The sequence below is a fragment of the Vicugna pacos genome, chromosome 35 (genome assembly GCF_048564905.1).
Source record: "Vicugna pacos chromosome 35, VicPac4, whole genome shotgun sequence".
Classification (NCBI taxonomy): domain Eukaryota; kingdom Metazoa; phylum Chordata; class Mammalia; order Artiodactyla; family Camelidae; genus Vicugna; species Vicugna pacos.
Window position 1 is genome coordinate 17085102 of NC_133021.1, and position 22968 is coordinate 17108069.

The window sequence follows — 22968 nt, forward strand, 5'->3', positions numbered from 1 at the left end:
GGTAAAAGGCTCTCTATTAATGTCAGAAATGAACTGCACAGACAACACGTATAATTTAATCCAGCCCAATAAAATGGAATCTGTTACTTTTTGAGTTAAAAAATCTTTAAGTATAGAAGAATCAAAGTTTCACTTGAGAAAAAGTAAAAGTAAGAAAAAAGACTTTAAAAGAGATGTGATCCCACCACCCATAATGACTCTGTGCCTCAACCACATGAACAGAGACCTTTTTCTACACAATTAGTAGTAGTTATACTCGTACTGGTAGGGGTGGCAGCAGCCAGGACTATTAAGGCATCCTTGTCTAATTACACGATATAAATGGGCTAGAGATGGCTAGCACGGCTTCTAAGCAATGTAAGTTTTGTGTACACATGTATCATGTGAGTGGTTCTCAAGATTTTTTTTTTGACACTTAAGTTTTTAGAATTAAATGAGCATGGAAAAACAAATCTATCTTACTGAACTCTACTGTCTTTTCACAAATCATGTTCTCTCTCTGGAATGGCTAATTACACTGGAAACACAGACTCTGTATTCCAAGAGGAGACTTCGGGGAATTGCATTTCACCATCAGCAATGCCTACCAGGTCAAAGGCCTTTGGAAGGATAATGGAAGTAGGCAAAGGGGATAGTAAAATGCTTTTGAATGAAAAACAATACAGAATTTATAAAACTGTATTTGAATAAAACCTATGATTCCTGTTTCTCAATAATCTTGTTTGAATAAAGCTGATCCACTTGTGTTGTTTGAGCTCCAATCTGTCATCAATGGTTAAGCTTTATAAAGTATGAACATTACTTTGATCACTCCTTGAGGTGTGTGCTAAATTAATATATCAAAAAGTCAAGTTGACAATGTTGCTATTTATAACCAAATGAGGACTGAATTTTTCTTTGCGGAGGGATCTTGAAAGACAGAAGGGAGACAGTTGTGACAAGTAAAGGCTTGATATAAATACTGTGAAGTCCAACGTGACACCACGGATGACAGGGACATCATGCTTCAGATGATCTACATTCCAGGTGGGGAACAGTGAACAGTAATTCACCACCTCTAAAATCACTGAGTCATTGATGGAGATACGGAATCAGAGATGTTGCTTTAGTCTGAGAAGCACATAATTTCATAACTAAAATTAGAAGTATAACCTGTCCCATGTAACAATTCTGCTCACTAACATTCAAACTTGTTTCCAGATAATTATGATCTTAATATTAAGGACAGTGATGCTATGACTTTGTTATGCCCCAATTAACCCTTTAAAACAACCACTAAGGTTAACACTTGATTACCCATCTAAGGAGAACAAGCTTATACATAACCCACTGTATAAATACAAACACAAATTTTGACAAACAGTTCATTTACATTTTTTTCTCTAAACTATTTCCCTTTTCAGTAGAGTTATCATTACCAGTTGATAAGAGAGGAAAAACAAGTAACCTTTGCTGACTAAAGCTCGATTATTATGTGCCACGCACTGTGCTGGGCGTTTTCAAACATTAGCTCATTTATTCTGAAAGTGGCAACAGTTTTATTATGTCCACAGGATGTATCAAGAAGAGAGATTAAGTCATTTGCAGAAATCAAATCTAGGACTGAAAAGGGTAAAGGGAAAAGAGAAAATATAAAAACAAGTCCCACTGGCGATCCTGGCTACACCAGGAAGAGAGAAGGGAAGTGAGGAAGGGTCAGGGAGGAGCGTTGATGGTGGTGCCACCAACAGAGGGGCAGCTGGAAACACACTAGCACAGACACCAAGACATTTCACCTGTTTATGTTCCTGAATATCAAGTTTATTTTATTTATAGAATTGTAAAAAATGTGCAGACTATAAACAAAATTAAACTGTTAACAAATCTCATTTTAAAGAAACAAATCACCTCGGTATTCTTCATAGCAGTCAAACATTTTCCAGGTAGCCTTGATTACAGACTAGATTTTGTCTCTTTCAAACTTTGTCCTGAAGGAAGAGCCACTGCGGCGCCTGCCTGCGAGCACCCCCATCACTGAGCTCACCAGCCCAGCTCAGCACCAGCCCTCCTCTTGTCTGGATTTATCTGTCCTTTTCCTTTCTTTTGACAAATACACTCAGTCCTTTCACCCAATGGCTTCTGCTTTCTCTTCCTACACCAGCCAAGATCTAAGCCAGGGCTGCCCTCTCTCTGCACCTAGAACCCTGACTCCCTTCCATCTCCCCCACAGCTGATCAAAAGCATGTTCTCTCGTCATCATTGCAACATCTAAAATCCCGCCTCCTGTGTAAAGTTTTTCTAGGCTGAAGCAAAAGATGTAGTTTTTGCTAGATCATTCCAGCAGAAAGAAAGGTTTATCACCTATCAAGACCAAGATGCACTGCACTTACCATGTTCTCACTATGTTCGTTGGTTTATGCTGGTCAGTTGCTTGCATATTTTCTGTATGTCTGTGTTGATATTGTGTGTATTAGGCTTATGATGGACAGACATATATTGAATTTCATTTTTACAGTTACTGCCTTGTATGATGTCATGAAAAACTAACGCTTCTAACGTAGTTTATTTTCTATATAATCTAAATGTATAATTTTGTAATTCTGAATAAAAATAAGTGAAATAAAATTATTCCTGTCCATAACTTAGACTCTATAACTTTAAACATTATTAACTATATGACTCTTTAAGAATCCTCTCTTGCAATGAGAGAAACTTAGAGTAAGTCACCTGGCTTTGGGATGGGTTTCTCTCTGATATACTTGTACGATGCAGAAGAGTTTCAACACCATCCCTAGGCTGAGAGCAGTACTTCCTGCTCAAACCTTCATCCTGGTGCCTCCTGACCGCTGTTTTGGGATACTTTACAAACCCAGCAGAGACTTTACTAATTGCTACTGCATTTTTGACTGAAGCCAAGGTGATCTAAAATTGAGCCAATAAATCTTTAAAATTACATAAGAAGAAGTCTTAAAGAAACGTACTTTATCAATCTTCTGTACTTTATCAATTTTGAAACAAATTCCACAAATTCCACAAGTGGAGTCATCTTACACTGAAAATTTTGATATTCCCTCCTCCAGTTTTAAAAAGTTAGTTCTCTGTTTATAAACAGTAGGCACGTATTTTTTACTAAACCTGCAAAGGATCCTTAGGAACTGAGGCAATCCCCTCCCTCACCCTCTATTCCACAGTTTATTAGAATAACAGAACTCTCAAGGGAAAGAATGTAAAAAAGCTTGGGTTTAGGTTTTAGCTTGGTTATGCAGTTAAACGGAATTAGCCAACTTGAACAAGGAGGAGATCTGGAAGAAGACTCGAGGTGTGACACGGGACAGGATCTTAAACCTTAAGTAGGCGAGTGCTAACTATGCAGCTATCAAGTAAAAGAAACTGACAGGCTTCCTTGAAAACCATAATGTTTGGGACTTTGAATTTCTAAATTTTAATTTCCAAAATAGCTTAAAAATAAACTTTACCAGTACTGTAAAGGCAAGAAACCATTACCACATTAGAGATAATAACAGTATTAAAGGAAAAAATGACCAAGTAATGAAGTCCCGCACCCAGCACAAAGTACCCGGCTTTTCGGGTGGAGGAAAACACCACCGGGATTTGCATAAACGTGCAGAAGGTTAATTCAGGACTAAACTCCTGTAGTTCCAATTGTTTGTACTTTTCCAACTGTCTATATGATGCATTTACTTAGTAAAGTCTTACTGGGAGCTTGACCATCTTTGACACTTTAATAAAATCATTTTAACAAGCCCCTCCCTCCCTCTGCTCACTCTTTAGTGACTGAAGTACATGCGTGCAGACACAATCACTTTCAAATGAGGCTGGTTTTCCACAATTTTTTGGTGTCTACAAGTCATCCTTGAAAACAATCCCCATTCAGGCACTGGGAAGGGAATGAAGAAGCAAGAGGCGGAAGAATCTGTTCCACGTTCTCTCATCCTTTTCTGTTGCAGGATCAGTGACACAACCTGAGATATTGGCACAAAGTGGAAATGCAGGGACCCCTCCCTGCTTGCAAATCACTAAGAATTCAAGGTGCTGACGGCAGAGCACTCAGCCCCGTTCTGGGCCGTGTGTGACCGCTGGCTTCCCTCCGTGGCCCCGACTACTGCCGAGGACTCATCTCCTGTGAAGTCAGCCCTCTGCCTGCGCCCCTCCCAGCCCGTGAACACCCCCCACCCCGCCCCCTGGCAGGGCCCACATTCGCTCTCTGACGCTGCCATCTTCATATGGAAGCAGTAACAGGAGAGAGGCGAAAGGCGAGGCCCACAGTTGAACACAACAGCCCCTCGGTCTGTGAGTTATTTTAATTGTAACCGACACTTTAATAGGATAAGAACAGGCTGTCATAGATGCATAAAAAGATCAACTTGCTAGACAAACTATACAAACACAAAGTGCAAAGTCATACGTGAAAGCTAGCAGATGTTAACCTAAAACACGATCAGGTGTATTATTTTTTCCCTACAAAAGTGAAAACAAATTCTCTCAAGTTCATGTATGCATTTTGCTTTAAACCAGAGTATTAATCAGTTAACAAGATTTTTAAAAACATGTTCAAGGCCACGAAGTCAGTAGCTTTTTCAGTAAACTGATGCTTGCACAGATCAGTGCTCTAAACAGGCATGTAAAAAAACGTATAATCGCAGATAAAAGCAGAAGCCTATATTTATTATCAACAAAAAAACACCTTTTATACTTTCTGAAACAAGGAAGAGAATCACTACAATGAAACAGGCTTTAAGAGTACAAAATAAAAAGGTTGTAGAAAGGGGTGCACACAGCAATCAGAGAGGCAATGGCTGACTGTATTAAGATACTCTTCCAATATAACCGCAATCATAAACTGAATTTATCATCTCAAAGACATTGCTCCTGCTCTTAGGATGAGTGTGATTTACTATCTTCAAATGTCCAAAAGGATGGTATACTGGGTCTTCTGTAACTTCGATGGAAATTTAATATCCTAAATACAGGCCAGTCTGTTCACTGTCAACACTTACACAGTTTATCCCTTAAAGACTCTGTGAATTTTCAGCAGCAATTTGCCTTTCATATGTCCTCCATCTATTTGAAAAGGTCGTTTTATTATTTCAGAAAAATAAAGTATGATTCTGTACAGGCATGACAGGTTTACTATTACCATATCATTAACATTATCAATCTGTTCTTAATTAAAGCAGAAGCATAAAAGATGTTTAAGAAGTATCTAGTCCTAAAGTATTTTTTGATATCTTAAAATAAATTTCATAACAGCAAAGCTAAATATGTAATATAAGTAACATACCAGCAAACGATCTTTAATACCCACATTATTGCTTACCTTTTAAGGAAAGTCATGCCAACAAGATTGTACAGCATCCTGCTCCTATTATTCTGTCAGATCTAGAAGATTATTAGTCTTACTTTTAAGAAAAACTCACTTTTAAAAGTGATTTTTTAATATTAGTCTCAGAAATAATGCCATTTTAAAATGCAAAAAGTAGAAGGGAAAGTCATTCTAATGTGACATAAATAATTCCTCTCTAAACAAAGCAGTGATTTCATTGTTTAAGTAACAGAAGACATTAGTTCCAACTCCCTGGAACAAGGCCATTACTCCTCACTGTGGTCTAACCCGGTGACAAAGAGTCATGAAACTACCCTCACTGCAAGCAGTTCCAACGCCACTGACTTTCAGCTGCTTGGGGCTGAAGTAAAGCCGCCCTGCCGTGAGGTAAGTGTGCTGGTTCCCAAGCCATGGTCCCTGGAACAGCAGCACCAGCAGCACCTGGGAGCCTGTTAGAAATTTCTTGGAAATTCTCAAGCCCCCTCCCAGAACTACTAAGTCAGAAACAGCGCTGAGGGTCCATCCATCTTCTTCGTTAAACAAGTTCTCTGGGGGATTCCGACATGGCGAAAGTTTAAGAACCAGTGGTTGAATATGTCTTCAAAATGTATCATAAGGTATTTGAAATCAAACTCTCTAAACATCATGTATTTTTTTTATGGGTAAAGTGTCCTCAGACCAAACGAATGGTTTAAGCGCACCTCAGAAGAAACAAGAAATCAACTGTACAAATATATAAAACCTACCCTTTTGAGCAATAATATAATCAAACCATAAGAGCCAGCAATTATGACTGAATGTAATGTCTTGGTCAGTAACAGGTAGGAAGTTATTTAAAAAGCATCAAAAATGCTTTAAGTAACAACCATATAGCTGATCTTATGAACTGAGAAACCAGAAGTACACAGGACTACTGAGCTGTTACCAGGTGCCAAATGCAGCATGAGCCAGAGAAGGCAACACGCCTGTCTGCTCCTTCAGGACCCCAGGAAGAAAGGCCCCCAGTCATCTCACTACAGTCTGAGCCAATTCCAGCAGGAAACAGGTCTGCTGAGAGCACATCATTCGGCATTAATATTTCCATTTTTTAATTGTCCACAATGACTTTTCTCTTGTATGTAAACCAGTCGTTCTACTCCTGTCATAAAATGCTTATTTTCGAAGTATTTGGGTCTTTAAAGGATTTCCTTCCATTTTCCATCTTTTCCTTCCTGACTAATATATTCCTTCGTAAACCAAGACGTGATTTTCACCCATCTTTTCTTCTTAGTTTGGAAGCTCCTGATGTGTCTGGACAATCACTGTTTTCACACTTACTACTTACTCTTCTTTCCTCCACAGGTATTTGAATAAAGAACTTTCTAGGCCTTCTCTAAAAAGTATGACTCAAGCCAATGAAGCACACCTAGACTTTCTTTAGATCCCTGAACAGAAACAGCCTCCAGAGAGGCCCCTGAGAACCAAACGACCCTTCGTCCAGTTTAACACCCAGGGCAGTTCTTGGCTCTGGCATTAGAAAACAGTAAATTTGTACACAGTGTAACAATATACTGTTACAACATTATGAAATATAACCCATAATCTTTAAGGAGAAGGAAATTAGGGAATCTCCTGATTCCCATCACAAAACATTTACAGTATATGACCTAAACTCCCAAAAAGGAGACTTCTAGTAATTTTACTGGACTATCCTCTGAATCTAACAGTGTTTTTTTTACAGGAGTGACACAAGACAGGCATGTATATAGCAGAAATATTTCTTTAAAAAATAAACATTATTCCGTTTGAGACTTGAACATGCTTAAGTGCTAAAATAATAATTTAAAAAATAATTCTGTGGTTTTTTTCTAAATCATTTAAGCTGCCAAAGAGTTGAGTATTAGAAATCCCATGGTCTCTCTCTCTCATCCACACACACAATTTTAATTATAGGACAGGAATATAGAATATGGGTTTAGTACAGGTAAGATTTTGAAAAAGTATTAACTGGCTTTGCAAACATTCTAATTCTCATGACAAGTCTGCAAACTCAGTTTCACTACTGATTTTTCATAGAAAGACACTAAGTCACTCTCTAAAATCAAGCTTTTCACTTCACGTTGCCCGAGGTCACACAGCTACAGAGTGGTAAAACTGATCCCTGAAACCAACGGGCCGGTTCCAAAGCCTGCTCTTCTCCTTTACAGGATGTTGCCTCCTTGAGGTTATATTTATCACATTTATTTTATGTATATACTCATATACTGTTATTGTATTTCTACTGCATTACTTTTTCCCAAATAATTTATTGGAATTTCTGGTATCTAATAACACCAAAACCCCCAAAAGTATGTACTAAAGAAAATTCCAGAGTGCTTTTTTCAAAGTTTGACCTTAAATCCAATCTTCTTTGTTCTAAATTTTGATCCATAAGAAGTTGCTTCTGGCAGAGAAAGATAAAATGAAACGGCACTTCTAAACTTCCTGTGTCAAGCACTTCAGCGTTAAGGAAAGTTTAATCTCTAATAGACTCAGGACTGGGCATTTTATCCTCTTTTCATTTTTCGAAAACCCGAGTTTTGATAAAAGGTCACTAGAGAACAATTAGAAGAAACAGTATCGGAGTTCAGATGGAACAAAAGACGCAGCAGCTGCCCCAAGGTTGGGGAGACTTCAGCCACCATCTAGTAGCCCCATACTTATTTCAGGGGGTGGGGTGGGGAGGAGGGGAAACCAGAGCTGGAGAAGCAAGGGGGCCGTCCAGGGTCCCCGGTGAGGAGTCCGACTCTCCGGACACAGACCAGGGCTGGTGGTCTGCACAGTGAGGCCCCGCATCTCAGGAGTGGCCGCCCGCTCCTCCCACCTGGACAGCCCTTCCTCTTGACCCCCTGTCCTGTCCTGGGTTCACTGCACTTTGACCACTGACGATAATACTTCAGAGCAACCCTGGGCAAAGATTTATTTTATATCTTCTTTATCCTACAGTTACGGGAAGATCAATTCTACTGCTTATACTTAATTTTCCTTTCCACCCTCACTGCCACCACGCTGGACAGCAGCCTCTGACAGGAGGATGACAGTTTACTGATACTGGACACTAGCAACGTGGTCCTTTATCACCATCAACAAGGCAAGAATGCAGACAATGAAACGCAAAAACGGATATAATTCAGAAACAAAATGAAACACGCATTATGACCATAATTCTTTAAAATAGTTTTAATGTAATCAAGCTAGAAAATAAATATGGAAATTTGAAAAAAGTAGTTATTTGGTGGGTTTATGGTGTTTATTACAAAAATTATTTAAAATAGCAATAACTTGAACAAAAACTATATTAGTAGGCTGACTTAGTATTCATGTTATGGTTTTTGACACTTATAAACTTATAAACCTATAAAATAAGGACCTTAAGATACATATTTCTGTACTATCTTTCTGACTGTTCTGTAAATCTAAATTCCAAAAGAAAGTTTTAAAAACTAAAAAAAATTCTTCCTATGGTACTAAATGACCAACACTTTTAATGACAACAGATTCTTTTTAAAAATATCCATGTTACAGCATACTCAAATAATGATCATACTTAACTTCAAATAACATTTTTTCAGCATTCTACACTTAGACAAAATTGAGTAAAAGATTTGTTCAAAAAAGAAAGTTCCACACATGTTATAGTATCAGTACGTACCATCACATTTCTAATACCTTTAGTTCCGTGAATGCTGTTTACTGAAATATTTGAGTGTTTATTAAATGATCCAGGGCTCTTAAAATCTCTAAACGACTTCTAATTTGGGGGTCTGCTTTTTAAACTGCATTCATTCATTCAGCAAATATTAACCAAGTGTATAAAGTGAACTAGAAACCACGCGTCTGTGTGTTGAGGACAGAGCAGTGAATGAAGCAAACAAGATCCTTGCCTTTACATCCCAGTGGAAGAAGGGAGGAAATGAACAGGAAAAGCAAAATATATGGAATAGTAGATGGTAACAGGGCTCACAAGGGACGAATCACAAGGGAGGAAGAAGAACTGGATGGAGTGGGGCAAATCTGCAATTTTAGACTGAGGGGCTAAAGAAAGCACACACTGACATTTGAGTAAAAACCCCAACCTGATGCGGGAACGAGCCATCCAGGTCACAGGGAAAGAGTTCTGCAGGCAGAGGGAACAGCCAGCACAAGGCCTCTGAGGCAGGAACTTGCCCGCACTTTCCAAGAGCAGATGAGGTCCAGCAGAGGACGGAGCCTGGAAGGTGATTTCTTGGGCTTTAGCTTTTATTCTGATTGAGATGAGAAGTCAGTGAAGGACTTTCATCCGGGAAGTGACACCATATGATTCATACTTTAATATAACTACTGTATGTGCTGTATTGAGAAAGGACTGAAGTCCATAATGGGCAGCAGCGGGAAGACCATCACAGGAGGCTTGTGCAGTCACATAGGCAAGTCGTGACAGTGACTTGGATCAGAGATGCAGCAGTGGAAATGGTGATCTGTGATTGGCTGTTGAACATTTCTTAAGAGTACAGACAAGAGAACATGGTGACAGAGATGTGGGATGAAAGAAAGCCAGGAGACAAGGAAGACGCCAAGGCTGCCCAAAAGAATGAGGCTGCTAGTTACGGAGAAGGGAAAATGCAGGAGGAGGTTCTGGTGCAGGAAGACAGGGAGTCTGTTTTACGTATTACATTCTGGAATGAGAAAAGGACTTCTGCTCATCAGCAAACAGACGGTCATCTAAAGCCATGGCACTGGATGAGGTCACCAAGGGAGTAAAGGTACAGAGAAAAGAGGTCCAAATTCTCAACGTTGGTGCACTTCCGACTTAGGGGCTGAAGACAGAAGGACTCAGCAGAGGAGACAGAAGGCAGAAGGCAGAGAGGCGGGAGGAAAAACGAGCTAAGTGTCGTATCTGAGAGCCAGATAAAGCAAGCACTCAGTGATGCTCCAGATCAGGCAAGATGAGGGCTGAGGAGTGACCCTCATGGGCTCAGTAAGGAGGACAATTTGGACGGAGTGGCAGGGGCTAAACAAACTCAATTCCTATGCACAGCCGACTCTTTCTGAGAGGTTGCCTGTAGATCAAAAGACACTGGGCAGTGACTGAAAGGAAAATCGGGAACAAGAAATTTTTTTTTTTAAGATGGGAGAAAAAGCCAGCATTATCCATATGTGGATGGAAAAGATCTAGTAGTGAAGGGAAAATTAATGGTGCAGGAGCCGGAAGCCAGGTGTTTGATTAAAAAGATTTTAAGTCAGGAGAGCAAGGGCTGTTTTATTAACTTCTTTAGCTGTCAGATCCTTTACAACTCTGATGAAGTCAATGAGTCTTCCTCCAGAAAAGATACACATTTAAACTTCTGCTTTATTTTCAGTGAGGTCCAGACTCACCAAAGCTGCTCCACAGACCTCAGGTGAAGACTCTCTGAACTGAAAAAACATCATCACTTGTTCCCTTGGGTCATCTCACAGGGGTTTCCAAAAAGATAAAAATCTAAATAATTACCATATGATAACAAGTAAAACCTAGCTCATTACCGTGTAAGTGAAGTAAAATTACATTTACAGATAATCTAAAAGTCACTAATCCACGCCCTTATGCCTGCCGATCTATTGAGCAGTCTAAAGCGTCTCCTGACCTGTAAGACTCAGTACACTCCTCCCACTCCGCGCTCTGCCTTCTGCTGCCATCTGGCCGTTTCTCCAGAGCGCTGTAAACGCCGCAGTTTGTTCTGCTTGTTCACACAACATCACCCTTGCCCCACCTTTCCAATTCCCACTGAGCCATCAAGACCCAAATTCAATTCTACCCCCTCCATCACTTCTTCTCTGATATCACAGTCCACAATTTCTCTTCCCTGGATTCACGGCTTTTTCAACACCACTCAGTTAATCCTAGAATAATCTGTTTCAACACACCATTTCTGTGTGTTCCAGGTCCCCCAACTATGGCATTAGTGATGCAAGGCAGAAATCCTTCTCTGTATCCATCACCTTCAGCTAAACACCATGTTTCACAGGTATATGTTACATAAATTAATTTCAATGGCCTCTGAAAGTACTGGTTTCAGAAAGTAAACAGAAATCATGTCATATAAATAAACTCACTTTTAAGGTGTGATTATTGTGCTAATTAAAGGAAAGACTATAATGATAGCAACACAATTTTTAAAGCATGAAGGCATGCCAACACCCTTCAGATCACGCAATACTAAAGTGCAAATTCACCTGGAAGTGAAATCAGCACTACTTCAGGGGGAGGTTTTTATACGCACGTGTTATATGAGAAAACGTAAGACGTGACAGAACCATTCCCACCAACATTTAGAAAAGGGTGTCTGATGAGATCTGCAGAGGTGAAGACTAGCGAGCGAGAAGACAAGATCTATAGCCGTACCCAGGAGAAGAGCTCCCTGCTGACACACTGTTCCGAATGAATGTAAGGCCGGAAGATCATTCTGTCAATCAACAGTTACTCGGTTATGTAAAGCAGCCCTGTGCACAGTACCTCGAACACAGCAGATACTGAATTAATCACCCGCCTGCATCACTACAACTCAAACAACAATCCGTTCCTCTCCAGTGGTGGGGCCACCGTCCACTTCTGCCCGTCAGCGCCTGCGCGATGCCCTCGGCCCGCCTCACCCCGCGTGGAATCAGCCCCACGCCCCGCGACCTCTAACCCTCCTTCTCTCGTCCGCCCACTCCTCACGCCTGCTGCCGCCAGTCCAGCTCAAGCCCGCTCTGGCCCGCGCACTCACACCCTCCTGTCCCTCCTGGGGCGGAGGCTCGGACTGCGAAGCGCGCATGTGCGCGCGGAGGACCACCAGCAGCCCGGCTCGGGGCTCGGACCGGGACCGCGGACACCGGCTCCCTGCGGAGAAGGACGGACACACGGCCTACGCCGCCCACGCACCCGCGGGCCAGGCCGGGGGCCCTGGGGAGGGCGGGGGGACACCGCCTGGAGGGAAGGGGAGCTTCTGTCTCCCATACCTCGAGTGACGGTGACACGCGGACATTCCGTTTGTCAAGACTCCCAGATCCACACACGTCCCATATGCTCACTCTCAGAGATGCGTACTGGGCTCTGACGAAGAGTTTCAGAAAAAATACAGACACGATGGTGAGTCTTAGCGCTACTCCGGGTGGAGCCCACCTGCCAGGACCTCACCGGAACCTGAAACACAGCTCTCCCCGCCGCCCCGCTCTCCAAAGTGTTTCCCTCCTTCTTCCTTCGGCTTTCACAAACGCTTCCTCTGCCTTCCCATTTTGTTTGACTCCTAAGGATGCTCAGATTCAGTTAGTTTCATTTTTGCAGTGAAGTCGCGGCTGACTGCAGAGGCCAGCGTCCCTGCCTCTGTCTGCACATCCCCAGCGGACTGCAAGTTCTCTGAGGGTGCACCGTGCGCTTTATTCACCTCTCTGTTCTCATGACTGAATAAACTGATTTACTTCCTGTACAAGAACACAGCAGGCAGTTGTGGTGAAGTTTCAGCCTATTAACTGCAGTATAAACAGTGAAATTGCTAAAAGAGCTTTGGATACACGACCTTAAAGGAAATCAAGAGTTGAATGCTAAATTGTTTACACACAGAAAAGATATAAGTCAGGCATATGGGCACACATAGAGAAATTACTTTTAATACACAGTTAAGTTTATCTGAAAGTTCAATTTAAAATAATAATCTATGGTTAATTAAATTCTGAAATAAAACTGATCATAAGTAAATTCCTACTCATCTACATTCAGATGCTGATTATTTTTAATCTGCCATAAAAAAATCTCCACCTCTGATTTGGTGAATTGAGTAGGTCAGTTAATCATTTCAGTTTCTTTGAAAGCAAAGAGAGTATTTAATACCTGTCTACCTCAACTTAAAAAAGAACTACTTAAAAATATCTGCAGATGTTCCTAAGAAGAATTTAATCTTTTTCTATTTTAAACATAAAATGATCTACTGAATGAGAAGTAAAGATATAACTTCTTATTTGTTAGAATTACCCATGGACAGTAACACAGGAGGCCTCTTGACTTACACACTGTTCTTCCTGGATGAAATAACAACTTCTGACTTAGAAGGTTACCTGCTATAAAGGCAGCGAGGGTAACAGATAATCACCATGAGTGATAATGCCCAAAGGAGGAAACAAAACAAAACTGTAACCTATTACGGAAATCAGTGGCATTTTCTACAACGAGCTTTAGGCTACCAATTTTAGAATCTGTAAGTATAATTAAATTTAAATTAAAAATATAGCTAATATCCTCAGTTGTCTTTTTTTCTATTCCTTTTGGAAAATAATTGCTTTCTGTTTATCATCCCTCAAATTTTTTTTTTTTAGTCTAGTATTCAATTAACGGCTTAAGTTCATTAAATCTTGACTTAGGCAGACTTTACTGGCTAGTACCACTAAAAGGAAAGAAAAAATGGTAATTCCTTTAATTTGAGAAAGAAGTATTAGTTTTCTTAATTAATATAGAACTTGTTACTTAACATTTCTAAGGTCCTACTGTAATATTACAAGCATCTTACACTAAAAAGAATAACCTTAAAATACTCTATCACTGAAAAACGAGTGTACACAGTCTGCTACACAGTTTCTTTAACTAGAGTTCAGAACAGAAGGAGTCCACCACTGCTCACTGCGACGTTTACTAAGGCAATTAACTGTTTTTTAATACTCTGAAAATAACAAAAATAACATCATTCACCTATTTTCTTGAGTTTTCACTTTTTTTTAAAGCAAGTACTTTTTTTGTTATTGTTTCATTTTGTTTGTGGGGGGAGGTAATTAAGTTTATTTATTTTTTTTTAATGGAGGTACCGGGGATTGAACCCAGGACCTCGTGCATGCTAAGCACACACTACCACTGAGCTATTCCCTCCCCCTGAGTTTCAATTCTTTTTGAAGGAAGGATTTGAAAGGAGAAAAATAGGATTCAAATAACAATAGATAATTCATTCTTTCTTTAATCCATCTTCAAGACTGTATCACACAGTCTCATACTTGAATGAGTTCTCATTTTTATGTAACAACTGGTAACTGCTGTCAGGGTAGAGCAGAAGAAACCATTAGAAAATTAACTGCTTCCATTTAGGCTTAATTAATTCAAGTTAAAGCTTTTTCCAAGTAAAATATTTTTTAGAAATAAACTTTAGTTTTCACAAGTATTAAGTTTTAAATGAATGAAGGTAAGTAACATATTCTCTGAACCTCAGTTTTTGTCAGTAAAGTGATAACCTTAGTCCAGATCAGCAGTTAACCAAACTTTGTTACAAAACCCTTCAAGAATATGATAAAAATTACAGACATTCTTCCCAGCAAAAAACACACATACAGAATTTGATTATAATTTCAGGGTATTCACAGACTTCTGTACCTCATCCAAATACTGCTTGGTAAAAAGGGAAGCTAGGTTATATTTAAGGTATTTTACCACTTTAAATTTTGGTTTCAGCAATAAGGTTAAAGCTTTTAAGCAAAAGAAAGTCAGACTTGAGAATAAAAGTGAAAACCCAAACACAAATCGTTAATTTACTCATTGCTATTAAAGATATTAGCTTGGAAAAGCTGAACACCTTACCTATATATAGATGTAGGTGTTAATTTGACAAAATAATTCATACCTTAGACATTAGAAGTTAGGCAAAATAAGATTCTTATATAAAGCCAGGGTATTTCTAGACATGAAAATATGTGATAGTCATAGCTTTCAAAGGACAGTAAGTTGTTTCCTCCCATCTCTCCCTGCCACCAAGTTCAACCCCTTCTTAGAGTGAGGAAGAAAAATATTACATAACACAGGCTATATTTGAGGTTTTCAAGTGACTGTTTTGGGGAAAAGGGAACACTTTCACATCCTTAAATTTCCTACTTAAAAATAACTGTTGGATCACTGCCCCCACCCCCACTTACCTGTAATTCTTTTTCTCTGAAGGAAAGGCAGTAGTTATAAACACATCCACATTCAAGGGGCACTCTCCTGAGCGGGAGTGGATTTGGAATGCGCCATGGCTTAAACCCACCACTGAGCTGTCGACCCGCCTCCTCCGCCCGGCTGAGGAGGAGCTCCTAGGAGGAGCTGTCCCTACTGTCACCCTCCCTGGGAGGGAGTGTGGAGCCGGTGGAACCACTGTCTGCAGAGAACGAGAGCTTTATGTGGTCTTCTCTACAGCTGAAGGGGACATGGCACTAGAGTCTGAACACTAAAGAACGCTACAGACTAAGAATGGAGAGCTGTTCCTCTGTAAAAGAAGCCCTTAGGAGGAATGAGTGATGCTGGTCTAAGGCTGAGTGGTGGTCGGCTGGGTAGGGACACAAAGGTCGGCTCCAGAGCAGACTCACAGGTACCTGAGTGCTTGTAATGGGAAGGAAGCCTCATCTTGGCATCGAACAACTAAGCTTGCCACCTCGGGAGTTATGTGGCAGCTGCACGGGTAACCAACAGTAGGAAAATAACTTCCAGTAGCCAGGACCCTAAACACTGCCAAGGTCGTCACCAAGGGTGACCTGTCTTTCGTAAGATATGACACTAGGAGTGTGCCGTTAGACAAGTTCTACTTGATAAACTCAAGTAACCAATCATTCAATTTACAAGTTAATAATCTTCATAGCTTAATGTAAGTAATAATTTAGATTTAAAATGTTTAGATAGGTAAGGACTGAGTCTCTGTCATATAAGCCCCTTTCCTGTCTTTTAAACACCTTAAAGAATTAGAAAGAAATGGGCTGCAGCATTCCTGGTTTGCACGCTGATTTTCAGAGGGTTATAAACACCCTCCAGAGGGTAAGAGTTCATCTGTCCTCTAGTCCTGCACGTGTGCAGGCGGCCTGATGGCTTCTATCCAGTCAAACACAAGCACAAGGCACCCACTTAAATTAGAATTTCAGATAAAATGTTTTTCTAAGTATGTCCCAAATACAGCATGGGACATAATCACACTAATTATTTGTTATTTATCTGAAATTCAAATTAAGCTGGGCATCCGAGGTGTTTTTTTTTTTTTTTCTGTCCTCTGGAAACTAACCCGGGGCAGCTCGCAGGGGACGTCAGTAGGGATGAGGCTCGAATGGGAACCCTGCTCTCAGTCCAGGTCTGCACCAACACCGGGGCACTGAGCCCCACGTGGCCATGGAGCACTCAAAATGCTCCAGAAATGTAAAATACACAGCACACCAGATGTTGAATGCTTAGTATGAAAAATGTAAAACACCTCATAAATTTCTGTGCTAATTACATGTTGAAATAATAATATTTTATATATATTAGGTTAAATAAAATATAATTAAAAGTAGTTTTGCCTGTTTCTTTTTACCTCTTTAGTGTGGCTACAAAAAAAACCCACTTAAAGTTACACATGTAGCGTGGGTCTGTGGCTTGCATTGTATTTATACTGGACAGTGCTGGTCTAGATGGCTCCAAGGAGGGGACTGGGCTAGAACTTCCTTGCTTTTCTTTCTCTAAAAAATCAATATTGGTAAACACAGGACTGCCTCTCTCACTTCTGTCCAGCTATTAGACTAGGCAGGGAACATGATCCTACCAGGGAAACTGAATTTCCAGGGACTGTTTCCATGACTGGCTATGACTCTTCAAAAACAAGAACAAAACACAGCATTCAAGTACTAGTCCAAGACAAATCAGAAACCTGATCTTTGACAAATTATTCCCACTAAGTCAAAAGAAGAAATAAACTCTGGGCCGTGTATGTGTGCATGGTTATGTGTGTACGTGTGTATGCTCAAGTACGTGCACGTATACACAAAGATAAAGTCTCCCAGACCCGGTTCCAAGGGCAGAATCTCTCAGGGCTATCGTGTTGGGTTTTCACTCCTGTATCTTATCAAAATCACAGAACAGTCATTTGTTTTGTTGTCTGATCCAAATTGAGATGATAGAAGTTATTAATGAGAATTATTGGGAAAATATTTTATTTTTGATACTCTAGATACAGAAGGCAAGATCTCAAAGGCCCCCATTTTATCTATTCATGCCACATAACTGAGGTGAAATCAGAACACTGGTTCTAGAATGATGAAATTATTCTTTTTCTTTTTAGACAGTATGCTGTCAACACTACAGTAAGACAAAGCTCATTTTAAAAAAGATGTGGAGAGGGGGGTCTTTTTACACTAAAAAATACTCAGTTATAAAAAAGCTTAAGCTGAGGTAAGAAAGAATAACTTGCTTAGTTGTTTTTACACCTGACCTTGCATTTTCAGTAGGTTTGACTTTTAAATCAAATTTTTTTCTCAACTGGCCCAAAGAATTAATGCATTTGTCCATTCTATTCTATGCCATTGTAAAGGTTAAGAATATTTAACATGTTCTCACAAATTAAAAATTCAAAGAAAATTATGTAGAGAAATTATTTAAAAATACTTAGTAATCTCTATTTCTTCACTAATATAACCTGCATCATGTTTACTTTGAAGATTTAAATCTTTTAAGGTTGCCTGCGGTTATAATGAGCAAGACTAGTTCTAACTCCTCAACTCCATACACTGGTTCTCAAGATTTTCCATAAAAGGTCTCAGCTGTACTTTTACTCCTTGTAAAAGCAAATGTGAAGAGTATTTTTCCTTAGTATCTTTTGTGATATGGATATAGGAAGAAATAACTGCTTTGAAAAGAAAAGAAAATTAACATAAATCAAAGATAAGGCCACTAAACAAAAATCATTAGATTTCTCCCAAATGTAAATAGCTCAGAAAAAGCTTCCAATTTTCAAAACTAAAGTTTCCACGATCATTTTCAGAGCTTTAAAAAAAGATGAATACAACTGGATACAGACAGGTTGAATTTCTTCACCAGCACTTTGAGCCCTCCCTGTCAACCACAGGGTCCTGGTGACCACAGCCTGGAACGTGCTGTGAGACATTTGGTCTCCCGGGGACAGTCCATCACTCTTACCTACACTAACCTGCTTTTAATCCTGATGACACTTTCAAAATCATCACAGTCTTGTTCTTCATCATCAGTGAATGATAACCAGATGACAGTTCAGGGTTGGTCACTGTGAGAGGTGCCCATAAACTACAACAGAACAGGAGGTCTTCTGATACTATATAGTTGAGAAGTAAAGGTAAGATATTCATTCATTTGTCCTTCATAAGGTTTCCCTTGTGGAACCGATGTTTATCTTTTCTGAAGACAGGAAAAAGTTGTAAGATGGGTGAAAAAAGGGCTGATTTTAAGTGATTGTTTTCCATTAGGATCTGACAAAAATTTTATGATCACATCCTTATTAAAGATTAAGAAGACAAACATCTTCCATATTAAGCTTCTATAATGTCTGAAGCTTAACACAGATTTAAAAAGTGGTTTGAGGGACTTTCTCTGAAGGAAAGGTGAGCTTCAAGAAGATCATGAAAAACAATTCTTCAAAGCTGGCTATCATTTAAGCTATTAAGTCACCCAACTGCTTAAATGCTGTCATCATTTCAAAATTCCTGAATGCAAATCTTAATACATCTAAGAAGAGCTCTTGGTGACGGATCAACCTCAGCGGCTATGAAACTGATTCACACGCAGACTGAACTGGCAGACAAGTTTTAGTGTAAGTGGAATCTAAAACAAAACAAAAAACGCGTCCAAACATCTCCAGGATGTGCTCCCCGTGTCAACACGGAAAGCCACGTTGTCCCGTGGGGTGCGTGTGCTGTGCTGCCCAGGAGGCTGCTGGGGCCCTGCTCCTGCAACACAGGCCGGTGGTGTGGACCCTCGATGGTGCATTCCAAAACCAGCCCCGCACCAGGAGCCTGGGCCCCGGGGTGCGCACTCCTACAGGGCGCTTACCTTTAGAGAACAAGGAGCTTGACACAAACTCATCAAGTTCCCACACCTCACACCGCCAAGAGCACTGAAAAAGACCTGTGGGTCTTTCCCGGTGCAGGAGGGACCTCTTTTTAATCTTCCTGTGGTGGAAGTTTAAGATTTTCCTGAAGGAGGAGAGAAGAGTAAAGTATTATACTGAGAGCATATCACTGGGTTCAAGTTTATCTATAATACAAACTGCAGGTTCTGAAGAAGTATATTAGATAAAATCCTAAGTATTCCAAAAGCCATATTATCTTCTTTCACAAAAAAAATACCTTCCCTAAAGAATATCACTTGCTCCAAACATCACTTTTAGACCCAAAATCTTAGATGACTAGTTCAGCTTCCACCTCAGCACTGAGCTGGTGGTTGGGAAGTTGAGGAAAACATAGGGAATTCTGGGTTGTCAAATGATCACACTTGTAAATGACACTTAAAAGCTAACTCACTGAAAAGCAACGACTTAAAAAGAGCAAAAAGAAATTCTGTCCTGACTCTCTCTTTCATACACGCATTTCCTGTCAACCACTAGAAAAGCAGCCCTTCGACTGGATTAAATGCCGCATCCGTGCAGCGATCCGCTACATGTGATGAGATCCGGAGGGAAGGGGCCCGGACTGCTTTTTTTTTCCTTACGCGGATTATCTGCAGAGCCTTCAACAGTTCTTGGCACACTGAAATGTGTCATTTAAAAATAGTAATAATATTAACTTCTAATCAGACATTAAATAACTTAAGAAAATGTTTTTTAAATGCTGTATCTTAAAATATTTATGAGAAAATGTCATAACTGTTATTATTACAACCCAAATTCCTGAAAAGGAATGGAATACTTTAAGATCAGGAAATCACACTGTACCTTCAAAATATATTACCGAGTATCAACTATAAGAATATTAATATAGATAAAAAGTAACATGCTTTTTAATGCTTTAGTATTAATTATTTTTCATCTTTTAAGGGAAGCTCTACATAAACCACATAACATGGTAACTATGTAATTCTGCCTAAGGAAACCATCAGCATAATTTTAAACTGAAATCAGAAGATGCCATTCTAACAATGTGGTTTTCAAATATATTTTAAGTAAATATGTACATTTTCTTCCATCTCGAAAGAAAACAAAATTTAAAGAGGAAAAGCTGAACACCATCCATTTATTTGTTTTCCTGTCACTTAGAGACTATTACCAAGAACAGAGATTGAGTTATTTTATACTCTTTCCAAATTTGACAAACTAGGGAGAAAAAAAAGAAATGCTGAAATCATTAACAGAACAATCATACCGGTAACTGACTAAATATGCGTATGTTTTTAAATTCAAAATACAAGGCCACTAGAATCAGAGGAACAAACTATTACAAAGTACTTGATCCCATCTAACCCCAAATCCTGCACATGGAGAACCCGCCCTCAATACAGACCAGACAGTGCGCATGGGGCATTCATTTCAGGGCACAGGCAGCCGTGCAGCATCCAGCCTGACCTCAGTAAGAAAACAGGCAGCAATTCTAGGATTTACCCTGACCTCAGATCAGTAAAACTAAGTTTTAGCTGACAGACTGCGCCTTGATTATAGTAGTAAAAATCTTTTTACATTTCACAAAGAATTCAATCTAGTATCTTGTATCAGGGAAACAGGATTAAATGGGAAAAATCGAAGAAATTTTAAAACAAAGCTTTAGCAGCTCACTTAATTTACAACAACTTTCCTATTTAAGAACTCAAGAAACATTTGAAACTAACTTTAGGGGGAGGGGATGAAAATCACTACGAAGAACTAAGTGTAATATGCCAAACAGTGCTTAAAAGGGGTAAAGGAAAAACAAAGCTGGACGTTTTGCTGGAAGATAAAGATTCTGCTAGCTGGCTGAACCCCAGGCCCAGGAGGGTAAAGAGAGGAAACAAGGCCCCCGGACAGAGGCACTGACCAGGAGCTCCTCTCCAGCCCTGGCTCACATGGATGGACACTGGCGCTCTGGCCTCATTTCCATGGCAGGAAGGATGAAGTCTAAGTTTAACCACATTCAGAGATTTAGTGTCTAATTTTTCACTTTCCTTGAAAGTACAGATTACTAAGCTATACTAACAACTAATTTAAGCCTTACAAAATTGCTGAAGGCAATCTACTCTCTCTTTTTCATCCTGACTGATGTTTCTCGCACCGTCTGTGGTGAAGGACTGCTTCCACCCCCACCGGGGACCCCTGCTCACAGCTGCTCCTCAGCCCTTGCTACATGGACCTCTCCAGGTGGCTTTGTCAATAACAGACCGGTCCATCCTTCAATGAGATGAGACATGTGATGTGCTCGGGCAACACAACATCTCACTGCTACAGAAAGTTCTGAGCAAGGGCTGAAACGGGCAGTCAGCAGTCAGTCGTGGACCAGGACACCCAGCACTCGTCAGTCTGCTGCCTGTGCTTTGTGGGGTGCTTGTCTCGGCTACTAGTGGTGTCTTATGACACTGTTCCTTATGCTTTTTTACTGAATCGAATTTCCAGGTCTAATTCATTTGTGCCCTTAGAAATGAACTGACGTGTCGTCAATGACATCTTCCATCAGTTCTCCCTATGGCACTTGCAACAGAACCTTCTGCGAGGGTCGATGCTCTGGGTCTGCCCTGTCCACACTGAGGCATTAGCCATGTGGGTCTACCGAGCACCTGAAAAGCGGCCATTGTGACTGAGGGACTGGATTTCTCATTTCACCCGAGTTAAATGAATTAGAATTTAAATGGCCACATCAGGCCAGTGGCCACCATACTGAAAAGCACAGTGTGGGAAGCTGCACTATCTTCACTTCATCTTCTATTTAGTGTTTTTAAAAACCATCCATTTCCTTCTAATCTAATACAGATATTTCAACTGTGAATAACACTTTGCATGTGTATTTACAGGTATTTACGTGCTTGTAATCATGGCATGTAAACTCACTAGTTTATCTTCACTTACACCTAATATTTCTCCACATTTCTAGAACTGTGATGACCAATACTGTGGCCACTAGCCCCACGTGAGTATTTAAATTTAAACATTCAGTTCCTCAGGTGCCCTCAACACATTTCAAGTGCTCAGTAGCCACATGGGGCTAATGGCTATCATATTAGACAATGCAAATTATAGAATATTTCCAACAACACAAAAAGTTCTACTGGACAGTTGTTCCAGAGTCTTCAAAAATAATCACTTAGGGACAATGTAATATTTTACATTGATGTTCTACAGTTAGTCTCTAAATTGGGCATTTTTCTATATATATGATTTATAATTAGCACAATATTTACTTACTAAATTCCTACTGGTGAAATATCTAAACATCAGCATATATCCCTGTATTATTTCCCAAAAGAGTTTGGTATCACTACTTATCTTGCCAATAATAGATTTCTTTTAAGCAAATTTAGACCCTTTAGTACAAAGAAGAAATTGTATCTCTAAATCATAATTTATAATTTTTGATAAGTGCATGGGTAAATATTTCCCATATTTCTTTATTATTCAAATTTATTTTCATATTCTTAAATCTGTCAAATTTTTTCTCACTTATATATTAGGATCTTGACGTCTAAATCTGCATATTCTGCAATAATAAAAGACTGTCACAGCTACTGAAATTTACTTTGTTAACTCTCGATACAGGTATTTTCCACAATCGTCAGCAATCCTTTTAATACTGTAATCTGACAAAAATTTTTAACATTCAAGTGTATCTTTGCCTTCGTGAGTTCTACTAATGCTTCAAATATAAGATGTAAAAGCATTTTCTATGCTACTTAAAAAAAATTCCTATGGTTATATAGCATATGAATGAATGCATTTTTTTGCCTAATCCATTTTGCA

At 39.7% G+C, this 22968-nt stretch overlaps 1 protein-coding gene and 1 long non-coding RNA gene across 11 annotated transcripts in view; one reads left to right on the plus strand and one right to left on the minus strand.

The window, feature by feature from the left end:
- ZEB1 (zinc finger E-box binding homeobox 1) overlaps positions 1–22968 on the minus strand; it is a 167393-nt gene that overhangs the window by 88763 nt on the left and 55662 nt on the right. For 2 of the 10 annotated variants that reach the window (XM_072955353.1, XM_072955354.1), the window contains one exon: positions 19107–19249. The exons of 7 other annotated variants lie outside the window; for them this stretch is intronic. The gene's annotated coding sequence lies outside the window, so the exon portion shown is untranslated. Of the gene's footprint in view, positions 1–12298; positions 12321–19106; positions 19250–22968 lie in introns of those variants that run through there. One more of the 10 variants, XM_072955352.1, reaches the window with a different exon arrangement.
- Positions 12214–12775, plus strand: LOC140691579 (uncharacterized). Its single transcript, XR_012067333.1, has 2 exons — positions 12214–12428; positions 12624–12775. It is a non-coding gene; the product is annotated as an uncharacterized lncRNA (long non-coding RNA).